A 19027-nucleotide genomic window follows, 5' to 3' on the forward strand; every position below is an offset into this window, starting at 1 on the left:
TGCTCCCCCTGCTGGTGGCTGCAGGCACTGAATACAGGGTGCTCCCCCTGCTGGTGGCTGTAGACACTGAATACAGGGTGCTCCCCCTGCTGGTGGCTGCAGGCACTGAATACAGGGTGCTCCCCCTGCTGGTGGCTGCAGGCACTGAATACAGGGTGCTCCCTCTGCTGGTGGCTGCAGGCACTGAATACAGGGTGCTCTCCCTGCTGGTGGCTGCAGGCACTGAATACAGGGTACTCCCCCTGCTGGTGGCTTCAGGCACTGAATACAGGGTGCTCCCCCTGCTGGTGGCTGCAGCCACTGAATACAGGGTACTCCCTCTGGTGGTGGCTGCAGGCACTGAATACAGGGTGCTCCCCCTGCTGGTGGCTGCAGGCACTGAATACAGGGTGCTCCCTCTGCTGGTTGCTGTATGCACTGAATACAGGGTGCTCCCCCTGCTGGTTGCTGCAGGCACTGAATACAGGGTGCTCCCCCTGCTGGAGGCTGCAGGCTCTGAATACAGGGTGCTCCCTCTGCTGGTGGCTGCAGGCACTGAATACAGGGTGCTCCCCCTGCTGGTGGCTGCAGGCACTGAATACAGGGTGCTCCCCCTGCTGGTGGCTGCAGGCACTGAATACAAGGTGCTCCCTCTGCTGGTGGCTGCAGGCACTGAGTACAGGGTGCTCCCCCTGCTGGTGGCTGCAGGCACTGAATACAGGATGCTCCCTCTGCTGGTGGCTGCAGGCACTGAATACAGGGTGCTCCCCCTGCTGGTGGCTGCAGGCACTGAATACAGGGTGCTCCCCCTGCTGGTGGCTGCAGGCACTGAATACAAGGTGCTCCCTCTGCTGGTGGCTGCAGGCACTGAGTACAGGGTGCTCCCCCTGCTGGTGGCTGCAGGCACTGAATACAGGATGCTCCCTCTGCTGGTGGCTGCAGGCACTGAATACAGGGAGCTCCCTCTGCTGGTGGCTGCAGGCACTGAATACAGTGGGCTCCCTCTGCTGGTGGCTGCAGGCACTGAATACAGTGGGCTCCCTCTGCTGGTGGCTGTAGGCACTGAATACAGTGGGCTCCCTCTGCTGGTGGCTGCAGGCACTGAATACAGGGTGCTCCCCCTGCTGGTGGTGGCAGGCACTGAATACAGGGTGCTCCCCCTGCTGGTGGCTGCAGGCACTGAATACAGGGTGCTCCCCCTGCTGTTGGCTGCAGGCACTGAATACAGGGTGCTCCCTCTGCTGGTGGCTGCAGGCACTGAATACAGGGTGCTCCCCCTGCTGGTGGCTGCAGGCACTGAATACAGGGTGCTCCCTCTGCTGGTGGCTGCAGGCACTGAATACAGGGTGCTCCTTCTGCTGGTGGCTGCACGCATTGAATACAGGGGGCTCCCTCTGCTGGTGGCTGCACGCACTGAATACAGGGTGCTCCCCCTGCTGGTGGCTGCACGCATTGAATACAGGGGGCTCCCTCTGCTGGTGGCTGCACGTACTGAATACAGGGTGCTCCCCCTGCTGGTGGCGGCAGGCACTGAATACAGGGTGCTCCCCCTGCTGGTGGTGGCAGGCACTGAATACAGGGTGCTCCCCCTGCTGGTGGCGGCAGGCACTGAATACAGGGGGCTCCCTCTGCTGTTGGCTGCAGGCACTGAATACAGGGGGCTCCCTCTGCTGGTGGCTGCACGCACTGAATACAGGGTGCTCCCCCTGCTGGTGGCGGCAGGCACTGAATACAGGGGGCTCCCTCTGCTGGTGGCTGCACGCACTGAATACAGGGTGCTCCCCCTGCTGGTGGCGGCAGGCACTGAATACAGGGTGCTCCCCCTGCTGGTGGCGGCAGGCACTGAATACAGGGTTCTCCCTCTGCTGGTGGCGGCAGGCACTGAATACAGGGTGCTCCCCCTGCTGGTGGCGGCAGGCACTGAATACAGGGTGCTCCCTCTGCTGGTGGCGGCAGGCACTGAATACAGGGTGCTCCCCCTGCTGGTGGCTGTAGACACTGAATACAGGGTGCTCCCTCTGCTGGTGGCTGCAGGCACTGAATACAGGGTGCTCCCTCTGCTGGTGGCTGCAGGCACTGAATACAGGGTGCTCTCCCTGCTGGTGGCTGCAGGCACTGAATACAGGGGGCTCCCTCTGCTGGTGGCGGCAGGCACTGAATACAGGGTGCTCCCCAAGGTGGTGGCTGCAGGCACTGAATACAGGGTGCACCCCCTGCTGGTGGCTGCAGGCACTGAATACAGGGTGCTCCCCAAGGTGGTGGCTGCAGGCACTGAATACAGGGTGCTCCCTCTGCTGGTGGCGGCAGGCACTGAATACAGGGTGCTCCCCAAGGTGGTGGCTGCAGGCACTGAATACAGGGTGCACCCCCTGCTGGTGGCTGCAGGCACTGAATACAGGGGGCTCCCCAAGGTGGTGGCTGCAGGCACTGAATACAGGGTGCTCCCTCTGCTGGTGGCGGCAGGCACTGAATACAGGGTGCTCCCCCTGCTGGTGGCTGCAGGCACTGAATACAGGGGGCTCCCCCTGCTGGTGGCTGCAGGCACTGAATACAGGGTGCTCCCCCTGCTGGTGGCTGCAGGCACTGAATACAGGGTGCTCCCCCTGCTGGTGGCTGCAGGCACTGAATACAGGGTGCTCCCCCTGCTGGTGGCTGTAGACACTGAATACAGGGTGCTCCCTCTGCTGGTGGCGGCAGGCACTGAATACAGGATGCTCCCCCTGCTGGTGGCTGCAGGCACTGAATACAGGGGGCTCCCTCTGCTGGTGGCTGCAGGCACTGAATACAGGGTGCTCCCCCAGGTGGTGGCTGCAGGCACTGAATACAGGATGCTCCCCCTGCTGGTGGCTGCAGGCACTGAATACAGGGTGCTCCCTCTGCTGGTGGCTGCAGGCACTGAATACAGGGTGCTCCCCCTGCTGGTGGCTGTAGACACTGAATACAGGGGGCTCCCGCTGCTGGTGGCTGCAGGCACTGAATACAGGATGCTCCCTCTGCTGGTGGCTGCAGGCACTGAATACAGGGGGCTCCCTCTGCTGGTGGCTGCAGGCACTTAATACAGGGTGCTCCCCCTGCTGGTGGCTGCAGGCACTGAATACAGGGTGCTCCCCCTGCTGGTGGCTGCAGGCACTGAATACAGGGTGCTCCCCCTGCTGGTGGCTGCAGGCACTGAATACAGGGTGCTCCCCCTGCTGGTGGCTGCAGGCACTGAATACAGGGGGCTCCCTCTGCTGGTGGCTGCAGGCACTGAATACAGGGGGCTCCCTCTGCTCGTGGCTGCACGCACTGAATACAGGGTGCTCCCCTTGCTGGTGGCTGCACGCACTGAATACAGGGTGCTCCCCCTGCTGGTGGCGGCAGGCACTGAATACAGGGTGCTCCCCCTGCTGGTGGCTGCAGGCACTGAATACAGGGTGCTCTCCCTGCTGGTGGCTGCAGGCACTGAATACAGGGTGCACCCCCTGCTGGTGGCTGCAGGCACTGAATACAGGGTGCTCCCCAAGGTGGTGGCTGCAGGCACTGAATACAGGGTGCTCCCTCTGCAGGTGGCGGCAGGCACTGAATACAGGGTGCTCCCCCTGCTGGTGGCTGCAGACACTGAATACAGGGTGCTCCCCCTGCTGGTGGCTGCAGGCACTGAATACAGGGTGCTCCCCCTGCTGGTGGCTGCAGGCACTGAATACAGGGTGCTCCCCCTGCTGGTGGCTGCAGGCACTGAATACAGGGGGCTCCCCCTGCTGGTGGCTGCAGGCACTGAATACAGGGTGCTCCCCCTGCTGGTGGCTGCAGGCACTGAATACAGGGTGCTCCCCCTGCTGGTGGCTGCAGGCACTGAATACAGGGTGCTCCCCCTGCTGGTGGCTGTAGACACTGAATACAGGGTGCTCCCTCTGCTGGTGGCGGCAGGCACTGAATACAGGATGCTCCCCCTGCTGGTGGCTGCAGGCACTGAATACAGGGGGCTCCCTCTGCTGGTGGCTGCAGGCACTGAATACAGGGTGCTCCCCCAGGTGGTGGCTGCAGGCACTGAATACAGGATGCTCCCCCTGCTGGTGGCTGCAGGCACTGAATACAGGGTGCTCCCTCTGCTGGTGGCTGCAGGCACTGAATACAGGGTGCTCCCCCTGCTGGTGGCTGTAGACACTGAATACAGGGGGCTCCCGCTGCTGGTGGCTGCAGGCACTGAATACAGGATGCTCCCTCTGCTGGTGGCTGCAGGCACTGAATACAGGGGGCTCCCTCTGCTGGTGGCTGCAGGCACTGAATACAGGGTGCTCCCCCTGCTGGTGGCTGCAGGCACTGAATACAGGGTGCTCCCCCTGCTGGTGGCTGCAGGCACTGAATACAGGGTGCTCCCCCTGCTGGTGGCTGCAGGCACTGAATACAGGGTGCTCCCCCTGCTGGTGGCTGCAGGCACTGAATACAGGGGGCTCCCTCTGCTGGTGGCTGCAGGCACTGAATACAGGGGGCTCCCTCTGCTCGTGGCTGCACGCACTGAATACAGGGTGCTCCCCCTGCTGGTGGCTGCACGCACTGAATACAGGGTGCTCCCCCTGCTGGTGGCGGCAGGCACTGAATACAGGGTGCTCCCCCTGCTGGTGGCGGCAGGCACTGAATACAGGGTGCTCCCTCTGCTGGTGGCGGCAGGCACTGAATACAGGGTGCTCCCCCTGCTGGTGGCTGTAGACACTGAATACAGGGTGCTCCCTCTGCTGGTGGCGGCAGGCACTGAATACAGGATGCTCCCCCTGCTGGTGGCTGCAGGCACTGAATACAGGGGGCTCCCTCTGCTGGTGGCTGCAGGCACTGAATACAGGGTGCTCCCCCAGGTGGTGGCTGCAGGCACTGAATACAGGATGCTCCCCCTGCTGGTGGCTGCAGGCACTGAATACAGGGTGCTCCCTCTGCTGGTGGCTGCAGGCACTGAATACAGGGTGCTCCCCCTGCTGGTGGCTGCAGGCACTGAATACAGGGTGCTCCCTCTGGTGGTGGCTGCAGGGACGGAATACAGGGTGCTCCCTCTGCTGGTTGCTGTATGCACTGAATACAGGGTGCTCCCCCTGCTGGTTGCTGCAGGCACTGAATACAGGGTACTCCCTCTGGTGATGGCTGCAGGCACTGAATACAGGGTGCTCCCCCTGCTGGTGGCTGCAGGCACTGAATACAGGATGCTCCCTCTGCTGGTGGCTGCAGGCACTGAATACAGGGGGCTCCCTCTGCTGGTGGCTGCAGGCACTGAATACAGGGTGCTCCCCCTGCTGGTGGCTGCAGGCACTGAATACAGGGTGCTCCCCCTGCTGGTGGCTGCAGGCACTGAATACAGGGGGCTCCCTCTGCTGGTGGCTGCAGGCACTGAATACAGGGTGCTCCCCCTGCTGGTGGCTGCAGGCACTGAATACAGGGTGCTCCCTCTGCTGGTGGCTGCAGGCACTGAATACAGGGTGCTCCCCCTGCTGGTGGCTGCACGCATTGAATACAGGGGGCTCCCTCTGCTGGTGGCGGCAGGCACTGAATACAGGGTGCTCCCCCTGCTGGTGGCGGCAGGCACTGAATACAGGGTGCTCCCCCAGCTGGTGGCGGCAGGCACTGAATACAGGGTGCTCCCTCTGCTGGTGGCGTCAGGCACTGAATACAGGGTGCTCCCCCTGCTGGTGGCTGCAGGCACTGAATACAGGGTGCTCCCTCTGCTGGTGGCTGCAGGCACTGAATACAGGGGGCTCCCTCTGCTGGTGGCTGCACGCATTGAATACAGGGGGCTCCCTCTGCTGGTGGCGGCAGGCACTGAATACAGGGGGCTCCCTCTGCTGGTGGCTGCAGGCACTGAATACAGGGTGCTCCCCCTGCTGGTGGCTGCAGGCACTGAATACAGGGTGCTCCCTCTGCTGGTGGCGGCAGGCACTGAATACAGGGTGCTCCCCCTGCTGGTGGCGGCAGGCACTGAATACAGGGTGCTCCCTCTGCTGGTGGCGGCAGGCACTGAATACAGGGTGCTCCCCCTGCTGGTGGCGGCAGGCACTGAATACAGGGTGCTCCTCCTGCTGGTGGCTGTAGACACTGAATACAGGGTGCTCCCTCTGCTGGTGGCGGCAGGCACTGAATACAGGATGCTCCCCCTGCTGGTGGCTGCAGGCACTGAATACAGGGGGCTCCCTCTGCTGGTGGCGGCAGGCACTGAATACAGGGTGCTCCCCCTGCTGGTGGCTGTAGACACTGAATACAGGGTGCTCCCTCTGCTGGTGGCGGCAGGCACTGAATACAGGGTGCTCCCCCTGCTGGTGGCTGCAGGCACTGAATACAGGGTGCTCCCCCTGCTGGTGGCTGTAGACACTGAATACAGGGTGCTCCCTCTGCTGGTGGCGGCAGGCACTGAATACAGGGTGCTCCCTCTGCTGGTGGCTGCACGCACTGAATACAGGGTGCTCCCCCTGCTGGTGGCGGCAGGCACTGAATACAGGGTGCTCCCCCTGCTGGTGGCGGCAGGCACTGAATACAGGGTGCTCCCCCTGCTGGTGGCTGCAGGCACTGAATACAGGGTGCTCCCACTGCTGGTGGCTGCAGGCACTGAATACAGGGGGCTCCCTCTGCTGGTGGCTGCAGGCACTGAATACAGGGTGCTCCCCCAGGTGGTGGCTGCAGGCACTGAATACAGGATGCTCCCCCTGCTGGTGGCTGCAGGCACTGAATACAGGGTGCTCCCTCTGCTGGTGGCTGCAGGCACTGAATACAGGGTGCTCTCCCTGCTGGTGGCTGCAGGCACTGAATACAGGGTACTCCCCCTGCTGGTGGCTTCAGGCACTGAATACAGGGTGCTCCCCCTGCTGGTGGCTGCAGCCACTGAATACAGGGTACTCCCTCTGTTGGTGGCTGCAGGCACTGAATACAGGGTGCTCCCCCTGCTGGTGGCTGCAGGCACTGAATACAGGGTGCTCCCTCTGCTGGTTGCTGTATGCACTGAATACAGGGTGCTCCCCCTGCTGGTTGCTGCAGGCACTGAATACAGGGTGCTCCCCCTGCTGGAGGCTGCAGGCTCTGAATACAGGGTGCTCCCCCTACTGGTGGCTGCAGGCACTGAATACAGGGTGCTCCCCCTGCTGGTGGCTGCAGGCACTGAATACAAGGTGCTCCCTCTGCTGGTGGCTGCAGGCACTGAATACAGGGTGCTCCCCCTGCTGGTGGCTGCAGGCACTGAATACAGGGTGCTCCCTCTGCTGGTGGCTGCAGGCACTGAATACAGGGTGCTCTCCCTGCTGGTGGCTGCAGGCACTGAATACAGGGTACTCCCCCTGCTGGTGGCTTCAGGCACTGAATACAGGGTGCTCCCCCTGCTGGTGGCTGCAGCCACTGAATACAGGGTACTCCCTCTGGTGGTGGCTGCAGGCACTGAATACAGGGTGCTCCCCCTGCTGGTGGCTGCAGGCACTGAATACAGGGTGCTCCCTCTGCTGGTTGCTGTATGCACTGAATACAGGGTGCTCCCCCTGCTGGTTGCTGCAGGCACTGAATACAGGGTGCTCCCCCTGCTGGAGGCTGCAGGCTCTGAATACAGGGTGCTCCCTCTGCTGGTGGCTGCAGGCACTGAATACAGGGTGCTCCCCCTGCTGGTGGCTGCAGGCACTGAATACAGGGTGCTCCCCCTGCTGGTGGCTGCAGGCACTGAATACAAGGTGCTCCCTCTGCTGGTGGCTGCAGGCACTGAATACAGGGTGCTCCCCCTGCTGGTGGCTGCAGGCACTGAATACAGGATGCTCCCTCTGCTGGTGGCTGCAGGCACTGAATACAGGGAGCTCCCTCTGCTGGTGGCTGCAGGCACTGAATACAGGGTGCTCCCCCTGCTGGTGGCTGCAGGCACTGAATACAGGGTGCTCCCCCTGCTGTTGGCTGCAGGCACTGAATACAGGGTGCTCCCCCAGGTGGTGGCTGCAGGCACTGAATACAGGGGGCTCCCTCTGCTGGTGGCTGCAGGCACTGAATACAGGGTGCTCCCTCTGCTGGTGGCTGCAGGCACTGAATACAGGGTGCTCCCCCTGCTGGTGGCTGCAGGCACTGAATACAGGGTGCTCACCCAGGTGGTGGCTGCAGGCACTGAATACAGGGGGCTCCCCCTGCTGGTGGCTGCAGGCACTGAATACAGGATGCTCCCTTTGCTGGTGGCTGCAGGCACTGAATACAGGGTGCTCCCTCTGCTGGTGGCTGCAGGCACTGAATACAGGGTGCTCCCCCTGCTGGTGGCTGCAGGCACTGAATACAGGGTGCTCCCTCTGGTGGTGGCTGCAGGGACGGAATACAGGGTGCTCCCCCTGCTGGTGGCTGTAGGCACTGAATACAGGATGCTCCCTCTGCTGGTGGCTGCAGGCACTGAATACAGGGGGTCCCTCTGCTGGTGGCTGCAGGCACTGAATACAGGGTGCTCCCCCTGCTGGTGGCTGCAGGCACTGAATACAGGGTGCTCCCCCTGCTGGTGGCTGCAGGCACTGAATACAGGGGGCTCCCTCTGCTGGTGGCTGCAGGCACTGAATACAGGGTGCTCCCCCTGCTGGTGGCTGCAGGCACTGAATACAGGGTGCTCCCTCTGCTGGTGGCTGCAGGCACTGAATACAGGGTGCTCCCCCTGCTGGTGGCTGCACGCATTGAATACAGGGGGCTCCCTCTGCTGGTGGCGGCAGGCACTGAATACAGGGTGCTCCCCCTGCTGGTGGCGGCAGGCACTGAATACAGGGTGCTCCCCCAGCTGGTGGCGGCAGGCACTGAATACAGGGTGCTCCCTCTGCTGGTGGCGGCAGGCACTGAATACAGGGTGCTCCCCCTGCTGGTGGCTGCAGGCACTGAATACAGGGTGCTCCCTCTGCTGGTGGCTGCAGGCACTGAATACAGGGGGCTCCCTCTGCTGGTGGCTGCACGCATTGAATACAGGGGGCTCCCTCTGCTGGTGGCGGCAGGCACTGAATACAGGGGGCTCCCTCTGCTGGTGGCTGCACGCACTGAATACAGGGTGCTCCCCCTGCTGGTGGCGGCAGGCACTGAATACAGGGTGCTCCCTCTGCTGGTGGCGGCAGGCACTGAATACAGGGTGCTCCCCCTGCTGGTGGCGGCAGGCACTGAATACAGGGTGCTCCTCCTGCTGGTGGCTGCAGGCACTGAATACAGGGGGCTCCCTCTGCTGGTGGCGGCAGGCACTGAATACAGGGTGCTCCCCCTGCTGGTGGCTGTAGACACTGAATACAGGGTGCTCCCTCTGCTGGTGGCGGCAGGCACTGAATACAGGGTGCTCCCCCTGCTGGTGGCTGCAGGCACTGAATACAGGGTGCTCCCCCTGCTGGTGGCTGTAGACACTGAATACAGGGGGCTCCCCCTGCTGGTGGCTGCAGGCACTGAATACAGAGTTCTCCCCCTGCTGGTGGCTGCAGGCACTGAATACAGGGTGCTCTCCCTGCTGGTGGCTGCAGGCACTGAATACAGGGTGCTCCCCCTGCTGGTGGCTGCAGGCACTGAATACAGGGTGCTCCCCCTGCTGGTGGCTGCAGGCACTGAATACAGGGTGCTCCCCAAGGTGGTGGCTGCAGGCACTGAATACAGGGTTCTCCCTCTGCTGGTGGCGGCAGGCACTGAATACAGGGTGCTCCCCCTGCTGGTGGCTGCAGACACTGAATACAGGGTGCTCCCCCTGCTGGTGGCTGCAGGCACTGAATACAGGGTTCTCCCCCTGCTGGTGGCTGCAGGCACTGAATACAGGGTGCTCCCCCTGCTGGTGGCTGCAGGCACTGAATACAGGGTGCTCCCCCTGCTGGTGGCTGCAGGCACTGAATACAGGGGGCTCCCCCTGCTGGTGGCTGCAGGCACTGAATACAGGGTGCTCCCCCTGCTGGTGGCTGCAGGCACTGAATACAGGGTGCTCCCCCTGCTGGTGGCTGCAGGCACTGAATACAGGGGGCTCCCCCTGCTGGTGGCTGCAGGCACTGAATACAGGGTGCTCCCCCTGCTGGTGGCTGCAGGCACTGAATACAGGGTGCTCCCTCTGCTGGTGGCTGCAGGCACTGAATACAGGGTGCTCCCCCTGCTGGTGGCTGCAGGCACTGAATACAGGGTGCTCCCCCTGCTGGTGGCTGCAGGCACTGAATACAGGGTTCTCCCTCTGCTGGTGGCTGCAGGCACTGAATACAAGGTGCTCCCTCTGCTGGTGGCTGCAGGCACTGAATACAAGGTGCTCCCCCTGCTGGTGGCTGCAGGCACTGAATACAGGGTGCTCCCCCTGCTGGTGGCTGCAGGCACTGAATACAGGGGGCTCCCCCTGCTGGTGGCTGTAGGCACTGAATACAGGGTTCTCTCCCTGCTGGTGGCTGCAGGCACTGAATACAGGGTGCTCCCTCTGGTGGTGGCTGCAGGCACTGAATACAGGGTGCTCCCTCTGCTGGTGGCTGCAGGCACTGAATACAGGATGCTCCCTCTGCTGGTGGCTGCAGGCACTGAATACAGGGTGCTCCCCCTGCTGGTGGCTGCAGGCACTGAATACAGGGTGCTCCCCCTGCTGGTGGCGGCAGGCACTGAATACAGGGTGCTCCCTCTGCTGGTGGCGGCAGGCACTGAATACAGGGTGCTCCCCCTGCTGGTGGCTGCAGGCACTGAATACAGGGTGCTCCCCCTGCTGGTGGCTGCAGGCACTGAATACAGGGTGCTTCCCCTGCTGGTTGCTGCAGGCACTGAATACAGGGTGCTCCCCCTGGTGGTGGCTGCAGGCACTGAATACAGGGTGCTCCCTCTGCTGGTGACTGCAGGCACTGAATACAGGGTGCTCCCCCTGGTGGTGGCTTCAGGCACTGAATACAGGGTGCTCCCTCTGGTGGTGGCGGCAGGCACTGAATACAGGGTGCTCCCCCTGCTGGTGGCTGCAGGCACTGAATACAGGGTGCTCCCCCTGCTGGTGGCTGCAGGCACTGAATACAGGGTGCTCCCCCTGCTGGTGGCTGCAGGCACTGAATACAAGGTGCTCCCTCTGGTGGTGGCTGCAGGCACTGAATACAGGGTGCTCCCTCTGCTGGTGGCTGCAGGCACTGAATACAGGGTGCTCCCCCTGCTGGTGGCTGCAGGCACTGAATACAGGGTGCTCCCCCTGCTGGTGGCTGCAGGCACTGAATACAAGGTGCTCCCTCTGGTGGTGGCTGCAGGCACTGAATACAAGGTGCTCCCTCTGCTGGTGGCTGCAGGCACTGAATACAGGGTGCTCCCTCTGCTGGTGGCTGCAGGCACTGAATACAGGGTGCTCCGTCTGCTGGTGGCTGCAGGCACTGAATACAGGGTGCTCCCTCTAGTGGTGGCTGCAGGCACTGAATACAGGGTGCTCCCTCTGGTGGTGGCTGCAGGTACTGAATACAGGGTTCTCCCCCTGCTGGTGGCTGCAGGCACTGAATACAGGGTGCTCCCCCTGCTGGTGGCTGCAGGCACTGAATACAGGGTGCTCCCTCTGCTGGTGGCTACAGGCACTGAATACAGGGGGCTCCCTCTGCTGGTGGCTGCAGGCACTGAATACAGGGTGCTCCCTCTACTGGTGGCTGCAGGCACTGAATACAGGGTGCTCCCTCTGGTGGTGGCTGCAGGCACTGAATACAGGGTGCTCCCTCTGGTGGTGGCTGCAGGTACTGAATACAGGGTTCTCCCCCTGCTGGTGGCTGCAGGCACTGAATACAGGGTGCTCCCCCTGCTGGTGGCTGCAGGTACTGAATACAGGGTGCTCCCTCTGCTGGTGGCTGCAGGTACTGAATACAGGGTGCTCCCCCTGCTGGTGGCTGCAGGCACTGAATACAGGGTGCTCCCTCTTCTGGTGGCTACAGGCACTGAATACAGGGTGCTCCCCCTGCTGGTGGCTGTAGACACTGAATACAGGGTGCTCCCCCTGCTGGTGGCTGCAGGCACTGAATACAGGGTGCTCCCTCTGCTGGTGGCTGCAGGTACTGAATACAGGGTGCTCCCCCTGCTGGTGGCTGTAGACACTGAATAAAGGGTGCTCCCCCTGCTGGTGGCTGCAGGCACTGAATACAGGGTGCTCCCCCTGCTGGTGGCTGCAGGCACTGAATACAGGGTGCTCCCTCTGCTGGTGCCTGCAGGCACTGAATACAGGGTGCTCCCCCTGCTGGTGGCTGTAGACACTGAATACAGGGTGCTCCCCCTGCTGGTGGCTGTAGACACTGAATACAGGGTGCTCCCTCTGCTGGTGGCTGCAGGCACTGAATACAGGGTGCTCCCTCTGCTGGTGGCTGCAGGCACTGAATACAGGGTGCTCCCTCTGGTGGTGGCTGCAGGCACTGAATACAGGGTGCTCCCTCTGGTGGTGGCTGCAGGTACTGAATACAGGGTGCTCCCCCTGCTGGTGGCTGCAGGCACTGAATACAGGGTGCTCCCTCTGCTGGTGGCTGCAGGCACTGAATACAGGGTGCTCCCTCTTCTGGTGGCTGCAGGCACTGAATACAGGGTGCTCCCTCTGGTGGTGGCTGCAGGCACTGAATACAGGGTGCTCCCTCTGGTGGTGGCTGCAGGTACTGAATACAGGGTTCTCCCCCTGCTGGTGGCTGCAGGCACTGAATACAGGGTGCTCCCCCTGCTGGTGGCTGCAGGCACTGAATACAGGGTGCTCCCTCTGCTGGTGGCTACAGGCACTGAATACAGGGGGCTCCCCCTGCTGGTGGCTGCAGGCACTGAATACAGGGTGCTCCCTCTGCTGGTGGCTGCAGGTACTGAATACAGGGTGCTCCCCCTGCTGGTGGCTGCAGGCACTGAATACAGGGTGCTCCCCCTGCTGGTGGCTGCAGGCACTGAATACAGGGTGCTCCCCCTGCTGGTGGCTGCAGGCACTGAATACAGGGTGCTCCCCCTGCTGGTGGCTGCAGGCACTGAATACAGGGTGCTCCCTCTGCTGGTGGCTGTAGACACTGAATACAGGGTGCTCCCCCTGCTGGTGGCTGCAGGCACTGAATACAGGGTGCTCCCCCTGCTGGTGGCTGCAGGCACTGAATACAGGGTGCTCCCTCTGCTGGTGGCTGCAGGCACTGAATACAGGGTGCTCCCCCTGCTGGTGGCTGCAGGCACTGAATACAGGGTGCTCCCTCTGCTGGTGGCTGCAGGCACTGAATACAGGGTGCTCCCCCTGCTGGTGGCTGCAGGCACTGAATACAGGGTGCTCCCCCTGCTGGTGGCTGTAGACACTGAATACAGGGTGCTCCCCCTGCTGGTGGCTGCAGGCACTGAATACAGGGTGCTACCCCTGCTGGTGGCTGCAGGCACTGAATACAGGGTGCCCCCCCTGCTGGTGGCTGCAGGCACTGAATACAGGGTGCTCCCCCTGCTGGTGGCTGCAGGCACTGAATACAGGGTGCTCCCCCTGCTGGTGGCAGCAGGCACTGAATACAGGGTGCTCCCCCTGCTGGTGGCTGTAGACACTGAATACAGGGTGCTCCCCCTGCTGGTGGCTGCAGGCACTGAATACAGGGTGCTCCCCCTGCTGGTGGCTGCAGGCACTAAATACAGGGTGCTCCCCCTGCTGGTTACTGCAGCCGCTGAATACAGGGTGCTCCCCCTGCTGGTGGAAGCAGGCACTGAATACAGGGTGCTTCCCCTGCTGGTGGCTGTAGACACTGAATACAGGGTGCTCCCCCTGCTGGTGGCTGCAGGCACTGAATACAGGGTGCTCCCTCTGCTGGTGGCTGCAGGCACTGAATACAGGATGCTCCCTCTGCTGGTGGCTGCAGGCACTGAATACAGGGTGCTCCCCCTGCTGGGGGCTACAGGCACTGAATACAGGGTGCTCCCTCTGCTGGTGGCTGCAGGCACTGAATACAGGGTGCTCCCCCTGCTGGTGGCTGCAGGCACTGAATACAGGGTGCTCCCCCTGCTGGTGGCTGCAGGCACTGAATACAGGGTGCTCCCCCTGCTGGGGGCTACAGGCACTGAATACAGGGTGCTCCCTCTGCTGGTGGCTGCAGGCACTGAATACAGGGTGCTCCCCCTGCTGGTGGCTGCAGGCACTGAATACAGGGTGCTCCCCCTGCTGGTGGCTGCAGGCACTGAATACAGGGTGCTCCCTCTTCTGGTGGCTGCAGGCACTGAATACAGGGTGCTCCCTCTGCTGGTGGCTACAGGCACTGAATACAGGGTGCTCCCTCTGCTGGTGGCTGCAGGTACTGAATACAGGGTGCTCCCCCTGCTGGTGGCTGTAGACACTGAATACAGGGTGCGCCCTCTGCTGGTGGCTGCAGGCACTGAATACAGGGTGCTCCCCCTGCTGGTGGCTGTAGACACTGAATACAGGGTGCTCCCCCTGCTGGTGGCTGTAGACACTGAATACAGGGTGCTCCCTCTGCTGGTGGCTGCAGGCACTGAATACAGGGTGCTACCCCTGCTGGTGGCTGCAGGCACTGAATACAGGGTGCTCCCCCTGCTGGTGGCGGCAGGCACTGAATACAGGGTGCTCCCCCTGCTGGTGGCTGCAGGCACTGAATACAGGGTGCTCCCTCTGCTGGTGGCTGCAGGCACTGAATACAGGGTGCTCCCCCTGCTGGTGGCTTCAGGTACTGAATACAGGGTGCTCCCCCTGCTGGTGGCGGCAGGCACTGAATACAGGGTGCTCCCCCTGCTGGTGGCTGCAGGCACTGAATACAGGGTGCTCCCCCTGCTGGTGGCTGCAGGCACTGAATACAGGGTGCTCCCCCTGCTGGTGGCTGTAGACACTGAATACAGGGTGCTCCCCCTGCTGGTGGCTGCAGGCACTGAATACAGGGTGCTCCCCCTGCTGGTGGCGGCAGGCACTGAATACAGGGTGCTCCCCCTGCTGGTGGCTACAGGCACTGAATACAGGGTGCTCCCCCTGCTGGTGGCTGCAGGCACTGAATACAGGGTGCTCCTCCTGCTGGTGGCTGTAGACACTGAATACAGTGTGCTCCCCCTCCTGGTGGCTGTAGACACTGAATACAGGGTGCTCCCCCTGCTGGTGGCTGCAGGCACTGAATACAGGGGGGTCCCTCTGCTGGTGGCTACAGACACTGACTACAGGGTGCTCCCCCTGCTGGAGGCTGCAGGCACTGAATACAGGGGGCTCCCCCTGCTGGTGGCTGCAGGCACTGAATACAGGGTGCTCCCCCTGCTGGTGGCTGCAGGCACTGAATACAGGGTGCTCCTCCTGCTGGTGGCTGCAGGCACTGAATACAGGGGGCTCCCCCTGCTGGTGGCTGCAGGCACTGAATACAGGGTGCTCCCCCTGCTGGTGGCTGCAGGCACTGAATACAGGGTGCTCCCCCTGCTGGTGGCTGCAGGTACTGAATACAGGGTGCTCCCCCTGGTGGTGGCTGTAGACACTGAATACAGGGGCCTCCCCCTGCTGGTGGCTGCAGGCACAGAATACAGGGTGCTCCCCCTGCTGGTGGCTGCAGGCACTGAATACAGGGTGCTCCCCCTGCTGGTGGCTGCAGGCACTGAATACAGGGTGCTCCCCCTGCTGGTGGCTGCAGGCACTGAATACAGGGTGCTCCCCCTGCTGGTGGCTGTAGACACTGAATACAGGGGGCTCCCCCTGCTGGTGGCTGCAGGCACTGAATACAGGGTGCTCCCCCTGCTGGTGGCTGCAGGTACTGAATACAGGGTGCTCCCTCTGCTGGTGGCTGCAGGCACTGAATACAGGGTGCTCCCCCTGCTGGTGGCTGCAGGTACTGAATACAGGGTGCTCCCTCTGCTGGTGGCTGCAGGCACTGAATACAGGGTGCTCCTCCTGCTGGTGGCTGCAGGCACTGAATACAGGGTGCTCCCTCTGCTGGTGGCTGCAGGCACTGAATACAGGGTGCTCCCCCTGCTGGTTACTGCAGCCACTGAATACAGGGTGCTCCCCCTGCTGGTGGCTGCAGGCACTGAATACAGGGTGCTCCCCCTGCTGGTGGCTGCAGGCACTGAATACAGGGTGCTCCCACCGGCCCCACTACCCCGGCCCCCAGCTACTATGAGCTATTAAAGATAGGGATGTGTTTGTATATAGGAGAGGGGAAATTTGGCCCCCACAGGAGCCAGGAGCTACTGCTGCCCCCCCCCACTCCCAACTATACACACACTGGTAATGTCATAGCCTCAAGGGCCTGTGTACATTGTATCTGCCATTCTACTCTACTGCCACTAGGTGGAGACAGCGCTCTGCTGCCTGCTTACATTTATAAACTGATATACAGTATGTGCTAATCTATTATCTGACAAGTAAGGTATGTACACAGTGACTGCACCAGCAGAATAGTGAGTGCAGCTCTGGAGTATAATACAGGAGGTAACTCAGGATCAGTAATGTAATGTATGTACACAATGACTGCACCAGCAGAATAGTGAGTGCAGCTCTGGAGTATGATACAGGAGGTAACTCAGGATCAGTAATGTAATGTATGTACACAGTGACTGCACCAGCAGAATAGTGAGTGCAGCTCTGGAGTATAATACAGGAGGTAACTCAGGATCAGTAATGTATGTACACAGTGACTGCACCAGCAGAATAGTGAGTGCAGCTCTGGAGTATAATACAGGAGGTAACTCAGGATCAGTAATGGAATGTATGTACACAGTGACTGCACCAGCAGAATAGTGAGTGCAGCTCTGGAGTATAATACAGGAGGTAACTCAGGATCAGTAATGTATGTACACAGTGACTGCACCAGCAGAATAGTGAGTGCAGCTCTGGAGTATAATACAGGAGGTTACTCAGGATCAGTAATGTAATGTATGTACACAGTGACTGCACCAGCAGAATAGTGAGTGCAGCTCTGGAGTATAATACAGGAGGTAACTCAGGATCAGTAATGTAATGTATGTACACAGTGACTGCACCAGCAGAATAGTGAGTGCAGCTCTGGAGTATAATACAGGAGGTTACTCAGGATCAGTAATGTAATGTATGTACACAGTGACTGCACCAGCAGAATAGTGAGTGCAGCTCTGGAGTATAATACAGGAGGTAACTCAGGATCAGTAATGTAATGTATGTACACAGTGACTGCACCAGCAGAATAGTGAGTGCAGCTCTGGAGTACAATACAGGAGGTAACTCAGGATCAGTAATGTAATGTATGTACACAGTGACTGCACCAGCAGAATAGTGAGTGCAGCTCTGGAGTATAATACAGGAGATAACTCAGGATCTGTAATGTAATATATGTACACAGTGACTGCACCAGCAGAATAGTGAGTGCAGCTCTGGAGTATAATACAGGAGGTAACTCAGGATCAGTAATGTAATATATGTACACAGTGACTGCACCAGCAGAATAGTGAGTGCAGCTCTGGAGTATAATACAGGAGATAACTCAGGATCTGTAATGTAATATATGTGCACAGTGACTGCACCAGCAGAATAGTGAGTGCAGCTCTGGAGTATAATACAGGAGGTAACTCAGGATCTGTAATGTAATATATGTACACAGTGACTGCACCAGCAGAATAGTGAGTGCAGCTCTGGAGTGTAATACAGGAGGTAACTCAGGATCAGTAATGTAATGTATGTACACAGTGACTGCACCAGCAGAATAGTGAGTGCATCTCTGGAGTATAATACAGGAGGTAACTCAGGATCAGTAATGTAATGTATATACACAGTGACTGCACCAGCAGAATAGTGAGTGCAGCTCTGGAGTATAATACAAGAGGTAACTCAGGATCAGTAATGTAATGTATGTACACAGTGACTGCACCAGCAGAATAGTGAGTGCAGCTCTGGAGTATAATACAGGAGGTAACTCAGGATCAGTAATGTAAGGTATGTACACAGTGACTGCACCAGCAGAATAGTGAGTGCATCTCTGGAGTATAATACAGGAGGTAACTCAGGATCAGTAATGTAATGTATGTACACAGTGACTGCACCAGTAGAATAGTGAGTGCAGCTCTGGAGTATAATACAGGAGGTAACCAAGAAATATAGTGAATTTAGCTACAATCTTGTTTAAGTTGTTAATGAAGACACATTGAGTGTTCTTAGACTGCACGTAGGTCTGACAATTTCAGGAAGGTTACATGAAATATTTTGTGTAATCTCTGGGTGATCTCCTCTCCTCCTTCTCGGTGTAATCTCCGGGTGATCTCCTCTCCTCCTTCTCGGTGTAATCTCTGGGTGATCTCCTCTCCTCCTTCTCGGTGTAATCTCTGGGTGATCTCCTCTCCTTCTTCTCGGTGTAATCTCCGGGTGATCTCCTCTCCTTCTTCTCGGTGTAATCTCTGGGTGATCTCCTCTCCTTCTTCTCGGTGTAATCTCTGGGTGATCTCTTCTCCTCCTTCTCGGTGTAATCTCCGGGTGATCTCCTCTCCTCCTTCTCGGTGTAATCTCTGAGTGATCTCCTCTCCTCCTTGTCGGTGTAATCTCCGGTTGATCTCCTCTCCTCCTTCTCGGTGTAATCTCTGGGTGATCTCTTCTCCTCCTTCTCAGTGTAATCTCTGGGTGATCTCCTCTCCTCCTTCTTGGTGTAATCTCCGGGTGATCTCCTCTCCTCCTTCTCGGTGTAATCTCCGGGTGATCTCCTCTCCTTCTTCTCGGTGTAATCTCTGGGTGATCTCTTCTCCTCCTTCTCGGTGTAATCTCTGGGTGATCTCCTCTCCTCCTTCTCGGTGTAATCTCTGGGTGATCTCCTCTCCTCCTTCTCGGTGTAATCTCTGGGTGATCTCCTCTCCTCCTTCTCGCTGTAATCTCTGGGTGATCTCCTCTCCTTCTTCTCGGTGTAATCTCTGGGTGATCTCCTCTCCTTCTTCTCGGTGTAATCTCTGGGTGATCTCCTCTCCTCCTTCTCGCTGTAATCTCCGGGTGATCTCCACTCCTTCTCGCTGTAATCTCCGGGTGATCTCCTCTCCTCCTTCTCGCTGTAATCTCCGGGTGATCTCCACTACTCCTTCTCGCTGTAATCTCCGGGTGATCTCCTCTCCTCCTTCTCGCTGTAATCTCCGGGTGATCTCCTCTCCTCCTTCTCGGTGTAATCTCCGGGTGATCTCCTCTCCTCCTTCTCGGTGTAATCTCCGGGTGATCTCCTCTCCTCCTTCTCGCTGTAATCTCCGG

This window comes from Anomaloglossus baeobatrachus, chromosome 11 (genome assembly GCF_048569485.1).
Source record: "Anomaloglossus baeobatrachus isolate aAnoBae1 chromosome 11, aAnoBae1.hap1, whole genome shotgun sequence".
NCBI lineage: Eukaryota > Metazoa > Chordata > Amphibia > Anura > Aromobatidae > Anomaloglossus > Anomaloglossus baeobatrachus.